General features: G+C 34.3%; 1 long non-coding RNA gene across 1 annotated transcript; it reads right to left on the bottom strand.

Annotated features, from left to right (window-relative positions):
• Window positions 1-903: 903 nt before the first annotated feature.
• On the bottom strand, window positions 904-4,205 carry LOC135156808 (uncharacterized). The gene is made up of 2 exons (XR_010295853.1): window positions 3,421-4,205; window positions 904-2,786 (listed from the first exon to the last, which is right to left on the bottom strand). It is a non-coding gene; the product is annotated as an uncharacterized LOC135156808 (long non-coding RNA).
• Window positions 4,206-18,173: the final 13,968 nt, after the last annotated feature.

Below are 18,173 nucleotides of genomic sequence, written 5' to 3'. Positions count from 1 at the left end.
CCTCTGTTAATACATTGTCTACCTAGATCCAGTCAAATGATTGGCTGAGCATGCTTTTCATGGGGATTTGCGAAACAATGCAAACAAAATATGGATGTTATTTTGATCGTTCAAAGCAAATCGGCTCTTTAACAAAAAAGACTATCTTATATATACATGTATTTGCAAAGCTTATAGAGTCAAGGAAAGTGTGATTTAATCCTAAGAGAATATAATAATAGAGGTGCCATATGTCATCTTGCAAGAGTTGAAAGATAACATATCTTGGCATCTCGGGTATTAATTTCTCCTCTTTGGAAAACATCACATTTTCCAAACACTACATGCTTTGCAGAAAAATAGTCCCTCTTGGAATATTTAAGCATTTACAGGCCCAACAAAATTCTATATTACACCCCATGTCAGTCAAAATAATGTTGTAATATAGTGACCTAAATTGCCTTTTTGGTACATGTACTATGAAACTTTTTGTTTAAATTCTGTATCTTTATACTTCATAATTTGTTTAAATTTTTTTTAAATAAAAAATATTACCTTTTGATTCTACAATGTTAAATGGACAATGATACATGTTCCAGCCCCCCCCCCCCCAGAAAAAAATGGACATCAACAAGACAAACTATAACACCTGGGGTACCCCCCCCCCAAGATTTCTGTGTCTGCCACTGACATGTACTTAATGTGTTTTCTAAACAAACTAATCAAATATGAATAGGAATCAAATGGGGACATATTAGTTTCTATTCAAATTCTCAGAATTGAAGAGAATCTGAAGGAAAAAGATGAATAGAATCTATTCTAAATAAGAATAGAAACAAATATGTCCCCATTTGATTCCAATTTAGATTGGTTTGCTTTTAGAGTGTTATAATACAGAAATAATAGGATAGACCCTTAGCTGAATTCTTGATGTTTTTTCTTCTTTTTATTCATTATCGGAGGCATGTTGTATTTAACATATACACAGAAAATACCTAACAATTTTGAACTAAAAGTGGTTAGAGAAGAAAAAACGACATATATGTACAAAACAGCTATTTCATAGTGGTTGAATACAATCCAATATAATCACATAGCTAAAGAGATAATGACCACTTGCGCCTGCCCCCAAGCAATTACTACTTATCCACATGGGTTTGAAGATAAATCATGTTTATCTGGTATTGTTTTATATACATTATACATTTACCTCTGTAACCTTTGTTTGAAATTCCTCTCCAAATGAATACTTGTTAGCACATTGAATACAAGAAGCAAATAGTACAAGATATTATGATAAAAGAACTACAAATAGGTAATGTTTCATGTGTATTAACCTCTGTGTCCTTTGACCTACATAACCCTAAACAAAATTAATTCATCTTCCCATGATGAGGCATGCTGGTGTCAAGTTTAAAGTGCATCTTTTAAGATTAATGATTGATATAAATTATCGCATTGATGAAATAGCAAGAAAGTCACATGGACAACAAGAAAAAAAATAATGCTTCTGGCACTATATTTGCTTGAAAAAATAACAATACAACTGCATTTTACCTCAAATGAAATAACATAACACAAAACTGGCTTTTGAATGGGCACAGGATAAGATGGTTAAAATGTGTTCATCACTTGTAGATCATATAGGCAAATGAATTTGAATTTGAATATTCGGTTTTAAAACACTTAAACTTATGTCAGTCATAACAGGGAAGAAACACAAGATGAAAAGAAGATTGCAGTGTGCTATGCTACTGGTCAGATGCATTGCTATGTCAGTGCATACATTAACCTCTGCTATGCATACCTAAAGCCCCCAGCTATGGTTGACAATAACATAAACCCAGTCTTACTGTATCCATGGATTGGGAAAGAGACTGATACAAAGAAGAAAAAAAAATCATTCTAATTAATTGACAATCTTCTGGCCCTGATAATCTTATCTGCCATAGGCCTACCTTAAATTTACTACTTTTTCATCACTCTGTATAGTAAAATATGAAACAAATGACTTGGTGAAATAAAAGCATATTATTAAAAAAAAAAAAGATTATTCATTACAAAAAGGCCAACCATCTACTTTAAAATGGATTATAAAAAAATAACAGATTTGCATTTTCTCAATAGTCTATTATGAATGATTAACATAAATTAATAATTAAAAAGGAAAAACAAAGAGAAATGTCCAAGAGAGAAAACTCTATTCTTGATAACTGTTTTACATTACAAAACAGAGGCTACATAACATTTTCAATCATGAGGGCGGGGGTTGGGGGGGGGGGGGGGGGGTCATTGACTAACCGAATGAATGAGTTCATTTGAGGCTCTGTTTACACCTGTGGAATATCATTAACAGTGGTTGAAGAAATGCATAAAAAAAGTTACCTAACATACTGAACAAGAGCATCACGCACTACAGATGCTGATGGTGCAGGCCTTTGATTTGGCAAAGGACAAGGTGGCTGAAACTCTCGTAATTCATGAGCAACATCAAGCCACTCGTCATCTGGCTCATCGGACTGCATCTGACAAAGGTTATGCAAGGTACAACACGCTCCAACAATATTAGTTACGTTCTCAAGAGCGCTGTCATTGCGCTTCAATAAGCATCTCCATCGCCCCTTCAGTCTACCAAAACTACCTTCGATGACCATTCTCGCCCTGCTGAGCCTGTAGTTAAAGTTAGTCTGATCTTCAGTCAGACGACCATTATCGGCAAAACCTTTCATTAGCCATGGCAGCAGTGGGTAGGCAGGGTCCCCAAGTATCATCAGCGGAACATCTTGGCCATTGATGTTTCTTGTCATCTGGTCAAAAACAATGTATTGAAAATGATAATAATGAAATATAATCATTTAATAATATTAATAACATCAATACTAAGTAGAGGTCTATTTTAATATCATGAAGATGTTTAGAAAAATATATATTAAAATTAATTCATTAAAATACACATTGATCATGCTGATGAACATGCAGGCCCGTAGCCAGGGGGGGGGGGGGCACGTGCCCCCCCCCCCCCAAGATCACACACCCATCCTTATAGACCCCTCCCCAGGACGTTGATCAATTACATGTATGTGCCCCCCAAACATCAAACACTGGCTATGGCCCTGCTGATGAAATATCAAAATCACACAAACCTCAGTGTTTTTAGATGAATAGGTGGAGCAAACTAATGGTAGCCTATTATTACTTATGAAATTTTAAAAGAAGATCTACCCTTATTCTAGGCTTGATTTCTCTAGGTTTATTTATTGTTTTAAATCCTTTGTTTATATTATCCCTTTAAAAAAATGAAATGTGCATGTTACTATTGACTTGTAGATCTATGAGATTTTAAATGATTGTAGTCTATCATAATCTTTTGTGGCTTAAATCTTTAATAATAAAATGAAATTTAATTCAAGTTTTATAAATTAGATTTAAAAGTAAACGTACATTTGGAAGCAGTTCTCCATTTTCCGCTCTTCGGTGAAAAGAAGAGTTTGCCAGCACCCGGGCATCGTGGCAGCGTCCTGGCCATCCTACCATGATATCTGTGAACATGTACTTATGGTCACAAACTGCCTGGAGAATGACAGAGTACCATCCCTTTCGATTATGATAATCAGCATGGTAATTAACAGGTCCAATTATAGGGATATGGGTTCCATCAATGGCACCTGCAACTTGGGGAAACCCCATGTCCTCGAACCCCTGAACAGTTGCCCGTAATCTATCTCCAGAAGGAAAGGTAATATATCTTCTCATTAGTTCTTGTACAATTACAAGGCAGGTGTCGTTGACGATGACATTGGCGGTACATCTCGCTACCCCAAAAAGATGCCCGATTGTTCGATACTCGCAGTTTGTGGATAAACGCCACAGAGTTATGGCAACTCTCTTTCTGACACAAACTGCTTTACGCCATCGTGTGTTTTGGCGACGAATAGCCGGTGCTAGCTCACCACACAGAAAATCAAATGTCGACTTGTTCACACGGAAATTTTCACGAAAATCTCTTGCCGTGAATCTCCCTTCCACTATCCTCTCCCAGAAATGTCCAGATCGCTCCTTCATCCACACACTCCTTTCCACGGTGCAGGCAAACGTTATAGCACATAACAAAAAATAGTACCGTACTCGCCGACGACGTGCTTCAAACTCCCGGAATCGCCTTTTTTGAGCACGTCGAAATTCCCTCCTTCGATCAGAAATAATAGTTACGATATTCTTAACCTTCATAATGCAATTATATAAACAAAATATGGAGGTAAGATATGTGTACGGATCGGTCGCGATGTCGATGAGATCCAATGCAATTAAAAAGACCTGCAAACCGCGCGAAAATATTAAGCGTTTGTTTACATGAAGTGCGCCCCAACGTCAGCTCGTGAAAAGGCGACGTGAGGCCGGCCTATGTGTAGACGCAAAATTGCGGGCCCGAGACTATGTGTAACAGGGGTTTGATGATTTTGAGGCGGCTTCAAATTGCAGGCGTGAGGCCGCCTCCGGGGCCGGCTTTGAAAGCCGACGCATGTGTAACAGGGGTCTAAGAGCTGGACATAATCACATATTCAAAGATGTTAGAACATGCAGCCCAAATTTAGCATTAACGTTTCATATTTCAAAGGTGAATAACTTTGGTACAGTATACGGGGGGGGGGGGGGGGGGGGGGGGGGCGTAGAGACGTAATTTTGGTCTCATCTTAACGCTTGAGGTGATAAAATAATAATCCAATATTCTTCATGTTTTATTTCAATCAATTAATTGTAAGTAATGATAATTAAGATAATTTTCAAATTCCAAAAATTATGTAAAATACACCAAGAGTTCTTGGAAAATCCTCCATGGTTTTGTACTATACGTGCTGGTTCCTATTTTGAAGAATAGATGAAGACAGTTTGCTAGTGAGACAATTTCGTCATAATCATCACTGACAAAATAAATCTCATTAAGTAAACTGTCTTTACTTGTGGAAATGGGAACCAGTGTGTATTTTGTAGAATTCGCAAAAGTCAGTTCCCATTTTGAAGAGAAGATAAAAATAGTTTACGAGTGAATTTACTTCGTCAGAATATACTCACGACATAAATATCAGTTAACTGTCTTTATTTACTTGTGGAAATGGGAACCAGTGTGTACAATTTTGGATGAGATTTATTTTATATCACAGGTGATTCTGACGAAATAAATCTCACTTGTAAACTGCCTTTATTTACTCGTGGAAAAGGAAATCAGCACATACAATTCTGGATAATTTTCCATAGCAGGTTCCTATTTTGAAAAGTACATAAAGAGTTTATTATTTTGATTTATCCCCTTGTTTATATTTAGTGAGTCAATTTTGTAATCATATTTTTTTCAACTTTGTGAAAGTGGCATAGTGGTCTTCTTGAAGAGCAGGGAAATACAGGGTAGATGGATTAATTACAAAATTAAAAGTCCTTTATTGTTTATCTATTCAACATATTGAGGCCTATACAGGAATAAAAAGAAACATTTGATTCAGCAAGGCTGTTTTTCATTGAGAATGTCCTTTTAAAGCACATTTATACATGAATAAAAATCATTTAAAGATTAGAGATATCAAAAATAAGTAAAGTACAGTATAAAGTAAAAAGCTAAAGTAAATTAAAAAAAAGGGATTATGTCAGACCAATATCGGATTAAAGTGAAGAATAGGACAGCACACGTCACGCAACATTAAAACTTCAAAACTTAAACTCTGTTACAACAGACAAATCACACGATTTGCATGCTGTCGCCAAGCGAAAGACAATGAAATCAAGATGGCGATTTAAACACGGAGGCAAGTTTTCCTCATCTTTCAGAACATTTTTCGTTTTTTGAATTAATTCTTGTTTAAAAATGAAATCAATACCGTAGAAATGTCAGAAATGAAGTTGTATCCCATCTACATGATTAAGGGCTAGATCTTTTCAAGGAAAATAGACATTTCTGTGCGAGTTTCAGGTTTTTTTGGCGGTTCACAATGGGATGCAATCCCTGGCTCCGTGGAGAGTAAGCATACGTTAGTAAATGATTTTTACCCTCTCCAGTCCTGGCTAGCGCTAGTCAAACATCAAAAGGTCAGAACATTTTCATGATTTTGAAATCAATCCTTTTAGTTTTGGAAATCGCTGAAGCAAGTATTCTTTACATATCACCACTTGTCCACTGCAACCATCCTGCCTGTGGGGAATCTACAGGTAGGACTATGGTATGCCGATGCTGTACAGAGTACACACTTTAAAACGTCATTAAAATATCACTTTTGTGACCAAAATTACTAATTTCCTTAGATGCAATTTATTTTTCATTAGTAACTTGGGAATAATTTTGTATTCACCAGAGCGCTCAAAAACTTGATTTTTTGGCATATTTTTGTGTACGCCCTCTATTGGTGGAAAGTAATATGGCAAGAAAATTTTCATTTTTCAATCTCTATTCATAATAAAAAAAAAAACAATTTAAAGAATCAAATTTACTTAAGAGCCAAGTTGTATGATGAATATGTGTAATGGAAACTGTCAGTGTAAAAAAATCAAGCTTTTGTCTCAAAGAAAAAGAGAAAATAAGACAAACATTGCCCCCCTTATTTTGCCACACATGGAGATACAACAGAGAACAAGGTTATATCATAACCTTGTTCATTGAATGAGTGCATATCGCACTGAATTTGAAAGGAACAAATTTGATTTGGTGACCTGGGGGGTATTCTGAGGTCACTTTATCTTTAAAATATTTTATTTTATCTCTTAAAATGAAATTGGTATTCTGAGATAACATTTTATCTCTCAGATGAAATTAAAATTTTTATCTTGCGTATCTATGATGATACGCAACAGAGCAGTGGCTGCGTAGACATACCCATCGCGTATCTGGCCATTGCAACGCGGGTGATGTGCTTGCGCCCAAGTTACTTTGAAGAAAAATAAAATAAACTTAAATGAGGGTAGGGGTTATTTTATCTCCGCGACATTGATTTCGTCATTATTTCTAGGTGAATTCACTCCAAATGTTGGCATGAAAATTAAGAAAAAAATGATATATTCATTGAGAACAACACCTTAACAGTAGAGGCACACGGCCAATATGGGAGACTCTCTCCAATTGGGGAGACAATCTCCCACATTGGGAACTTGCTTTGCAGAAGGACAAAAGAAACAACACCAACAAAAGCATGATTTTTTCCACCCAAAATTTTGTCTCATTAGGGCCGTCTGCACCATCCCGAGTTTTCAAATTAGCGCGCTATTTCTGATCCGGCAAATTATCCCGATCTGAAAAATCTCGAGATAGTTGGCGGTGCAGACGCAATTATCGCGCTAGTTCGTAGGATTAATCTCGAGATTGCAATCCCAAGTCAACTCGGGTTTATTTGCAAAATAGCGCGCTATTTTACGAATTATCCCGCTAATTCGTCGGTGCAGACGCACTCGAGATTGGACTCGGGGTAATTTATTCATGACGTCAGTCCATAATGCAATTCGCGTTCCACTTCCGCCTTGGTCAAAACATAAACACGTGCGAAAGTCAACTTTATACATGCGAATAGCGTTCATAAGCAACGATGGTGTCCCACCAGTGAATGGATTTTGGGAGAGACCAGACCGAAGGGGGAGGCGCTCATCGACGATGGTCATATTCAATAACAACACTGACAGCAGTGTTGTCTTATTCCTTCGCAAAATGTGAGCAAATAGCATTTCTTTCCTCCTTCTCTCCCTCTCTCTCTCTCTGTCGTTGCCTCCTACTCCGCCATCATATTTAACGAAGAATACATCACTTCTTCACTCGCTGAGCTGAGAGGATTAACACCGGTTGAATTCGGCGAAAGTGCTAGTGAAAGGAGTACATTGCTTGCATATCGTGGGAAGTTATTCAAAAGCGCGGGCCGTTGAAACTCCAAGATCCGAAAGTGCGCATGCTCGTAATATCGGGCTTGTTGCCTCGCTCGAGCAGGAATCGCTCTTTGTGGGATGGTGCAGACGGGGTTTCTTGAATCTCGAGATTAATCGCGAAGAGGGCTGATCGGGCTAAAATCTCGAGATTGAGCAAACTCGGGATGGTGCAGCACCGCCTACTGAGGTTAAAAGCCCATTTGTTTTGTGTGTGATTGACAACAAAAATCCTAATCAAAACAAAGGTAGACAGTGAATTTTTATAGACGGTGAAAAGGGTAATTTTTCATGAGGATTCTGCTTATCACATTTTTATTTGCCGCCAAGGTAATCCTTTTGCAGCAAATGTAAACAAAGGAAATTGGTCTCCAAAACTGGAGACTGTCTCTGAAATTGGATACCCAAATTCTTTACAAAAGTCTCTGAATTGATATTGGAGATAATCTCCCACATTGGAGACAGTCTCCAATATTGGCCGTGCGCCTCTACTGCTTAAAGTTATTCCTGTACAATCAGGAAGTATTTCATAAGACTTTTCTTGACCAATATCGTCTTTGAAATGATGCTTGAAAAGATGCGATATAGACTTCGAAAAAAAAGATGAGAGTATTGCCATTTCTGTTAAAAAGGAATCTCAGTAAAGACGCGCAAGCGTATAGTGCAAGCGTATTTGAAGTCAATAAATTGACGCAATCTCACTCCTTCGCCACACCTCCTAGCGGAATGGATTTCCATTGGTTGAGTGATATGAGAGAGCTATAAAACTTAAAACTTTTTATAAAAGCACGTTTCTAATTGGATATTGATTAAAAAATAGGGGTGTCTTAGCTTACAGACATAAATTAAAATGAAGATAAAATTGTTCTCAGAATACCAATTCAAAGAGATTTTAAGGGTATTTTATCTGGCAAAATCGTGATATAGGCCCCGCTCGAGAAAAACTTGTAATCGATCATACCTCAATATCTAGGTTGCTAACTTCAGCTCACTATATATACTCGTGATATAGGCCCCGCTGCTGTGTTGAATGGCTCAGAATGTCCGTTCGCGGGGCCTGTTTCACGAGTATAATACTATAATCGTTATAGAGGCCCCGCACTACGGCACTTCAGACACTCCAACACAGTAGCGGGGCCTGTATCACAAGTATATTATTAAGCTTGCATCCTAAGATAATCGCGAAACTGGCCCCGTCCAATGCGCTTTTCCCAGCATTCGCACGTGCGTGGGGCTCGCATGACGGCTATTAGTATACTCGTTATCGAGGCCCCTTGCACTGTTACATCATGGAAAATAACATGGTCGTGGGGCTTGTTTCCCCGGCCGGTGAGAATTATCATGGGCGGCGCTGGAGGGGGGGGGGGGGAGGGCCTCCAATTTATTTTCCAAATAAACAAGGAGAGAGAATAATAAAAATGTGTATGTATTTACTTCTTCAGAAATTTATTTGTCAATTTACTTATATATTAATATAGTTATTAACTTATTTATCAATCTATTTCTATTGATTAATTAATGTATTTTATTCATCATTTAATTTATTTGTTTTCAGTTTTTTTTTCTTTTGTGATATAGAGAGTCAGAGGTATCATTTATTTCAATCTATTTTAATTGATTAATTAATCATTTAATCTATTTGTTTTCAGTTTTTTTTCTTTTGTGATATAGAGAGTAACAGGTATCATTCGTTTTTAATTATTTCTATGTGTGGAAGTTCACTCATTTCAATCTATTTTAATTGATTAATTAATGTATTTATATTGATTAATTAATGTATTTATATTTATACATTAATCATTTAATTTATTTGTTTTCAGTTTTTTTTTGTCTTTTGTGATGTAGAGAGTCAGAGGTATTATTCGTTTTTAATAATTTTATGTGTGGAAGTTCATTTATTTATTTATTTATCAATCTATTTTAATTGATTGATTAATGTATTTATATTTATTCATTAATCATTTAATTTATTTGTTTTCAGTTTTTTTTCTTCTGTGATGTATATAGAGAGTCAGAGGTATCATTCGTTTTTAATTCTTGTTATGTGTGGAAGTTCATTTATTTATTTATTATCTATATATTTATTTTAATATATATATATTTTTTGTTATCTGAGAGGCGTGCGTAGGCCTAGGTCTTATGTTGATACAGGCTCGTACATTTCATTTATTTTTATTCATTCTGTAACTTCTTGTGGATATACAAAATGATGACGGCAATCATTGTAAAGCTCAGAATATCTACTCTTTCACCTGGTATCCTCAGAAGATTCCTCGATCATTCAGGCATGAATGACTTTAACAATTTGAAGAAAGTATAGATATACAATCTAAATTCAAAAATAATCGTTTACCTTTTTTTAATTAGTCGTAGTTGAAGGGTGTTATAACCTTATTTTTTGTTACATAAAAGGAATATATATTTTATTTTAAGGTCAAGTTCACCCCAGAAAAATGTTGATTATAATAAATAGAGAAAAATCTAACTCGCATAACGCTGGAAATTTCATCAAAATCGGATGTAAAATAAGAAAGTTGTGAAATTTTAAAGTTTCGCTTATTTTTCACAAAACAGTGATATGCACAACTCATTTGCTAGCAAATGATACAGTTGATGATGTCCCTCGCTATTTCTTTTGAATTGTTTGAATTATACAATATTTCAATTTTCACAGATTTTACAATAAGGGTCAACGTGAATGAACCATATATTCCACATGTTCAGGGAGGAATTAATCATTGTTTCACTTGACAATGAGGAGAAAATTGGAAAATATATTTCATATAATAAAATACTAAAGAAATAGTGAGTGGGTGGCGTCATCAGTTTCCTCATTTGCATACCGACCTAGATGTGCATATATAACTATTATTTTGAATTAAACTAAATTTCGAAATGTTATAACTTTCTTATTTTGCATCCGATTTTTATGAAATTTCCAGCGTTATGATCGTTCGATTTACCTCTTTTTATTCAAATCAATTTTTTTGGGGTGGACTTTTCCTTTAAATTAATTTTTTTATTCATGTATTTGTTTGTATGAAACTTTTTGTTTTATTTGATATTAGACCAACAATTATCGTTAATTTCTCTTTTTTGTGTATGGATTTGATCTCTCTCTCTATACCGTATATTATTATATATAACAAACTATATTTTGTTACCTTATATTACCACTGAAGCCAATACGTGAAACATTTATATATATATAGAGAGAGAGAGAGAGAGAGAGAGGGCCTAATACATTACTATTTAAAGTTCTCCTTCGTATTGCTTCACTTATTCATTTCCGGGTTTATTCATTTATTCGTTCATGTTTGTGCTGTGTTGGGAAAAAATGTCTATGAATTGACACGATAGGCCTACCCCGAGAGGGGGCAGTATACCCTGACGTAAAGTTGATGATAATTAAAGCAGAAACTAGAAAAAATATTCTTAAAGGTTTGCTGAAAAAATATTTTTTTAATTGCCACGCATTTTGGTTAAGAAGTTCGCTATTCTCTAATCAAATATTTCCATTCTCACACTTTAATTAGTGTTTATTATATTAAATTGTATTCTACTTATTAATGTAATGAATGACTTGCTAAGATCAATTGTAATGTCACTATCACCTGCCCAGTAACCTGCACAATTAAGGTACTAATGAATAATTTGTTTTTCTGTTCCAATCATGAAGAAGCGAAAACGAAAATCAGCCCCTTAGTTTGGGGTTTTTGAAAACACAAAAACGAAATCACAACGAGAATAACGTGTTCTGATTTGGTTTTTGTATATAAAAAAAACAGAAAAAATAAATTAGAAAAACTTTTGTGCTTTATCTGATTTCTCATTCTAAATTTGTGTTTTTATATATATATAAAAAAAATATCAGAACATGCCACGATTCGTAACCTCACTGTCAACTAAGTATGTATGATGCAACTGCATGAAAAACAGCGCCTATAGAATTGTTGGATGTCGCCTAGCAACAGGGTACTATGTTAGTGGTAATTAAACTACATGTAAATCGATGTCAAATATTGATATTTACAGATGAATCCAACATGACCAAGCAATATCATTTTGGTTATATATCCTAAATATAATGCTAATCAAATAAAGCTAATTTCTTACCCTCCAGAAACTATTAGACGAAACTGACAAGGTAACAAAATAATGTCACTTAAACACAACAGTGATATCATTTCGTCTTCAAGAAATATAATTTTACAAACAAAGAAATTTATGAAGCATGATCTGATTATTAAATCAAGAATTATGTAAATCTCAAATATAGAGAAATAAAAAAAAATATCCACGCAAATCATGTTCGATAAACGATCAAGCAGGGCACTGGGAACGACTTTTAGTAGGGGGTGCTGTGGGTTTTGTTTGAAAAAATGGCAAAAAGAAGAAAAAACATTACACTCCAAGATGATGGGGATTTTGGTAAAAATTATTGCTCCCAAATAAAAAAGAATTACAATCGATTATAGACCTATAATTTTATGCTCCCATCAATTCAAAGAACACAACGGTTCAAGGAAAACGTCAATTATACTAAAATCATTTAAAATGCATTATTATCCTTTGTAATGGATCAAATTCAACAAGGAAAGTTAAGTGTTGAACAAGATGCCCCCCCCCTCTCTCACTACTACATGTCAGCAGTGTTTAAAAACATAACCTTTTCGTGTCGATATATATCAACAAAATTCATCTCGAACTTCGATTGCATTCGCATCCTATTTTCAAGTGTGAAAAAAAAAATCAGCTCGCGCTCCTCTTTCATATCCTGTTCATGCGTCACTGTGAAGTCCTTTTACCATTTTCAGTTCAGTAATTAAAATATTAAATAAACGTTTGTTGTTTGGGGTTAATAAGTACTATTAAAGTGTGCTCCATTCATAGCTTTTAACACATGGATTATAATTAATTTTTTTTCACAGTTAGCGGTCTCGTTTAGTTCGGCCGTATAGTCATGGTAGGCCTATCTTGTTGGTAAATATTAAAGTAAAATGTACATAAACTTCCATATCACAACGCCCTCCCCCCCCAAACAAAAAAAAACACTTACCTTTTCCTCTTTGAGTGGCCAACCAGGGATTTCATGAATGGCAATGTGTCCAACCGGCCTGTACGGCTGTACCCCTGCCCCTTTAAAAATACTGAACCCGTACCTGTGTGTATATTTTTTTCTGACGTATTCAACCAGACAGACCTATGCGCCACCAACTGTCTTCTCAAATTTGCGCTCCCCCCCCCCCCGCTACGAAATCTGGGGGACACATTAAACTCCTGAAATAAAAATATCACAGATAAGGAAATAGTAGAATAATTCGTGCATGAAAATAAATTATAAGAACACATTGAGACACTTTTCCGAAATTATTAAATCTTTTAATAAAATCGGGGGCGAGGGTGTATGAATGAGTAAATAAATGAATACCATATACATGATATAGGCGAAGAAAAAAAATGCAATATTTGGATGGTGAATTAATGAAATGAGGATCGATCAATAATTTTTTTTATTTTATAATTTCTTGATGCGATATGCCGTTATTTTAGGCCTACTACCATGTATACCAGCAAACAATCGAAATCCATCATTTTTAAAACCATGCCATCAAATACAGTTACAAACAATCTTCAAGTGGATTGATTAAATGAAAGCAGGATGAGAAAATAATTTAAGTTGATAGGTTAATTAGCTGAAGAAATACTGGGATATCAATGAACGGTATTATAGTAAGCTTTTAAAAAAAATAAAAGATTAATAAATTGATATTTAGGTAAAAGAGAAAACGTACTTAGATAATATAGATAATGATAGGCCTATCCCCAATTGTGGGGGCCGGGAGGGGGATAAGTCTCAGTAAAATATAGATTAAGTTAATTATAGTGTAGATATCCCTCAAGCAATAATAAAATTGACCAAAAGAAAATTAATACATTTTCCCCGAATGAATATGCCTATTCGTTTTCTTTTCTGAACTTAAATGAATGAAAAGTGGGGAAGCGGGGGGGGGGGGGGGGGGGGATTTATGAAAGGAATGAAAAAAATACAAATTGATAATACGCAGGAAGCCAGATGAATGATTCAATATTGAATAAGAGCAGAAAGCCGATTTGAAAAAAATGTATATTGACTTCTTACATCCAGGTGATTATAAATATAGATTATGATACATGAATGAATAAATGGATTCATTCGCAGCAGTACGTCAAGTGAAAGATTGGGGGAAATTATACAAGAACTATATAATTTAATTATTAATGACACCTCCCTCCCCGCAAAAAAATAATTCAAATGAAATGCTGAATAAAACGAGGTTATCAAATAACTAGCAAATACAAATTACGATGGATAATGGAACAAAAATAACTATATATAGGCCTAACGTTACATCGAAAACACTCCAAAAAAATTAGCAAATGAATGAATCATTCACGGATTTATCAAAAGTTATTCAGAGAGCAGATCTTTAAAAGCAAAATATTAGCAACACGAGGGCGGCGTCAGGTTGAGAGGGGCCTGGTTGATTTTTCTCTGAAAACTGGAAGGATAACATCATGCCTAAAACAAGTCGCCCATATGGATCCTACTCCATTGTCATGCAGAGTTTTTATACTCACTTCTTTATTATTCCCCTTGTTTTTTTAAAAATAAATTGGAGCCCCCCGGGCCCCTACAGCGCCGCGCATGATATCACTTACCGGGGAATCAAGACCCACGACCACGCTATTTTCCATGATATAACAAGTGTAAGGGGCCTCGATAACGAGTATACTAATAGCTGTCATCTGAGCCCCACACACGGCGAATAAGGCTGGGACAAGCGCATTGGACATTACAAAAAAACTGAAAACAAATAAATTAAATGATTAATGAATAAATATAAATACATTAATTAATCAATATTTAAATACATTAATTAATCAATTGAAATAGATTGAAATAAGTGAACTTCCACACATAAAAATAATTAAAAACGAATGATACCTCTTACTCTCTATCTCACAAAAGAAAAAAAAAACTGAAAACAAATAAATTAAATGATTAATCAATCATTTAAAATAGATTGAAATAAATGATACCTCTGAATCTCTATATCACAAAAGAAAAAAAACTGAAAACAAATAAATTAAATGAATAAAATACAATAATTAATCAATATAAATAGATTGATAAATAAATAAATAAATAAGTTAATAACTGTATTGATATATAAGTAAATCGACAAATAAATTTCTGAAGAAGTAAATACATACACATTTTATTATTCTCTCTCCTTGTTTATTTGGAAAATAAATTGGAGGCCCCCCCCCCCCGCCCCACTCCAGCGCCGACCATGATAATTCTCACCAGCTGGGGAAACAAGCCCCACGACCACGTTATTTTCCATGATATAACAGTGCAAGGGGCCTCGATAATGAGTATACTAATAGCCGTCATCCGAGCCCCACGCACGTGCGAATGCTGGGAAAAGCGCATAGGACGGGGCCAGTTTCGCGATTATCTTAGGATGCAAGTAATTTAGATGCAAGCATAATAATATACTCGTGATATAGGCCCCGCTACTGTGTTGGAGTGCCTGAAGTGCCGTAGTGCGGGGCCTATATAACGATTATAGTATTATACTCGTGAAACAGGCCCCGCGAACGGACATTCTGAGCCATTCAACACAGCAGCGGGGCCTATATCACGAGTATAATTATATAGTAGGCACTTCAGGTGAAAATTAGGAAAGGCCGTTCCAGCATATTTGATGGGCTCACAATGAGGCTCAATATCTACGATTCACAAATCTGTTTGAATTTTCAAATTCCGATATCTAAAAGTCGAGTTATTGTCATCTTTGTGATGAAAAAACAGGCCTTTTTGTGGACAAAAGAAGATTGCGAAATCTTATTATTCTCTTTGTTTTGGGCATGGCACATTTATAATACATAGCTTATGGGGAATTGTACTACAAGCTTTTTATTTAAATCTTAAAGTACTCAGATTGATTTGACATATTGGCATATGATTTCTTTGGTTCAAGGGCAACTACCCCTGGACGATAACCCCCCACCCCCCACCCTCGGACAATTCCCCTCCCCCACCCCCACCCTGGACAATTACCCCCCCCCCCCCCCGGACAACTACACTGTACCCCTATCCAAAAATCTACACCTAACCTAACCCTATTTCGGGGGTAATTGCCATGTGGTAGGTTTGTGCACAGGGTAAACATGACTTGATATTGCTTTTCTTTGCTTGAACATTAGAAATTAAGTTTTCAATGAATATAATTTGTAATCAAAGAAAGAGAATTAAAATAATAATCTTAGGATTTCTAAAAAAAAATTAAAACAGATTGATTTCAATTGTCTATTATCTCATTCAACATTGTCTTGTTATTATGGTCTCAATAAAATTGTTGATATTATTATTGTCTCATCGTTTCATTATTGTCCCAATTGGTATTATAATTATAATAATTATTATTATGATAATTATTTTTGTTTCATTAATATTATTTTCTAAATAATTATTACAATTATAATTACTATCATAGTAATTATTGTTATAATTATTTCATAATAATAATTATTATTGAAATAATAATTATTATTGTCTCAATAATTATAAGGCCTATAATTATAATTATGATTATTTTTATGATTATAATTATAATAATTTTTATAATAATAATAATTATTGATGACTTATCAATATTACTGTCTCAGTAATTATTACAAGTACAATTACTTTCATTACAATTGTTATCATTATAATTATTATTATTGTAATAATAGTTATTATTGTCTCAATAATTTTAAGGCCTTTGATTATAATTATGATATTTTTATAATCATAATAATTTTTATAATAATAATTATTGATGACCTTTCAATATTACTGTCTCAGTAATTATTACAATTATAATTACTTTCATTATAATTGTTATTATAATTATTTTATAATAATTAGTATTATTGTAATAATAGTTATTGTCTCATTAATTATAAGGCCTATAATTATAATTACTATAATTATAATTGTTTCTACAATTATATTTATTTTAATTATAAGTATTATTATAATGATTATTATTGATATCTCATTAATATTATTGTCTCAGTAATTATTACAATTCAAAGTACATCATTATAATTGTTATCATTACAATTATTTTATTATAATATTGATTACTGTAATAATTATTATTGTCAATAAATACTAGAATTGATGTCTCAATAATTATTACAATTATAATTATTATCATTATAATTATAATTGTTATCATTATAATCATAATAATTATAATTGTCTCAATGTTTATTGTCTCATATTATTAATGTCTCATCATCACTGTTAATTGCCTCATTATTGTCTTCTCTTACTTTTTCATAATATCTTCAAATTAATAATTAACACCATAACAAAGGTCCATAAATCAGATATCAAATTCATGAAACACATCTCATGTATGTAAACCTATTTCTAAATTAAATTCATGCAAGGAGCTTTCTGTGCCATTCAAAAATACGACTTTCATTAACAATACCATATCCTAGACATTCAGACGCATTCCAACAAAAAATCACATATCAAACAAAATTCTTGAAGTTTACTTGCAGTTTTGCTCTTAATACTTATTTCACACGAATTCTACAAAATTATTTTCAAAATAACAATTTGATTTTCATAATTAACAGAGCTCAAATCGTAAATTAAAAAAATATACAACGGCTGAAACATACTGTGTCTGAATACCAAGACTAATCTCAGGCCCAACCAAAAAATTACTTTTTTTCTTTCCAGGGCTCTTTTTGGAGAAACTTAAAAATTTCCCAGGGCTACTTTTTCATTTTCCAGGGCTCTTTTTCCACTTTCCAGGGCTAAAATTTCTGGAGCTATTTCGCGGCTTTTTTGCGTTTGTGTGTGTGTGTGTGTGCCTGTGTGCCACATTGAAGGGATGCTGGTCAGCAGTGCAGGGCTGCTCTGCTGCAGGCTCTGCTTTAACAAGATGTACTGATTTATTCTAAACAGAGATTCACAGGTAAGTTCTCTTAGCTGACACAATCCTATGATGGACTCGCGTGCGCTGAAATGAGCAATGTTATTGTGCCACTGTATCTTGTATTTGCTTGTGTGACTCTGCGGGCAGCTCCGCGGTGATTTACGTACATATATACGTGATGTTCGCAACTGCAGTCGGGCAATGAGTTTGGAATTTTGTAGCACAATTGGTGTGCGCGTAAGAAACAGCTCAAGATTGTAATATAAGCGGTCACACGCAAATGCAAACAAGTACACATTTAAATGCAATATA

The sequence above is a fragment of the Lytechinus pictus genome, chromosome 15 (genome assembly GCF_037042905.1).
Source record: "Lytechinus pictus isolate F3 Inbred chromosome 15, Lp3.0, whole genome shotgun sequence".
NCBI classification, from domain to species: Eukaryota; Metazoa; Echinodermata; class Echinoidea; order Temnopleuroida; family Toxopneustidae; genus Lytechinus; species Lytechinus pictus.
The sequence above is the reverse complement of the archived record's forward strand: the minus strand, read 5'-3'. Positions and strand labels throughout refer to the sequence as shown.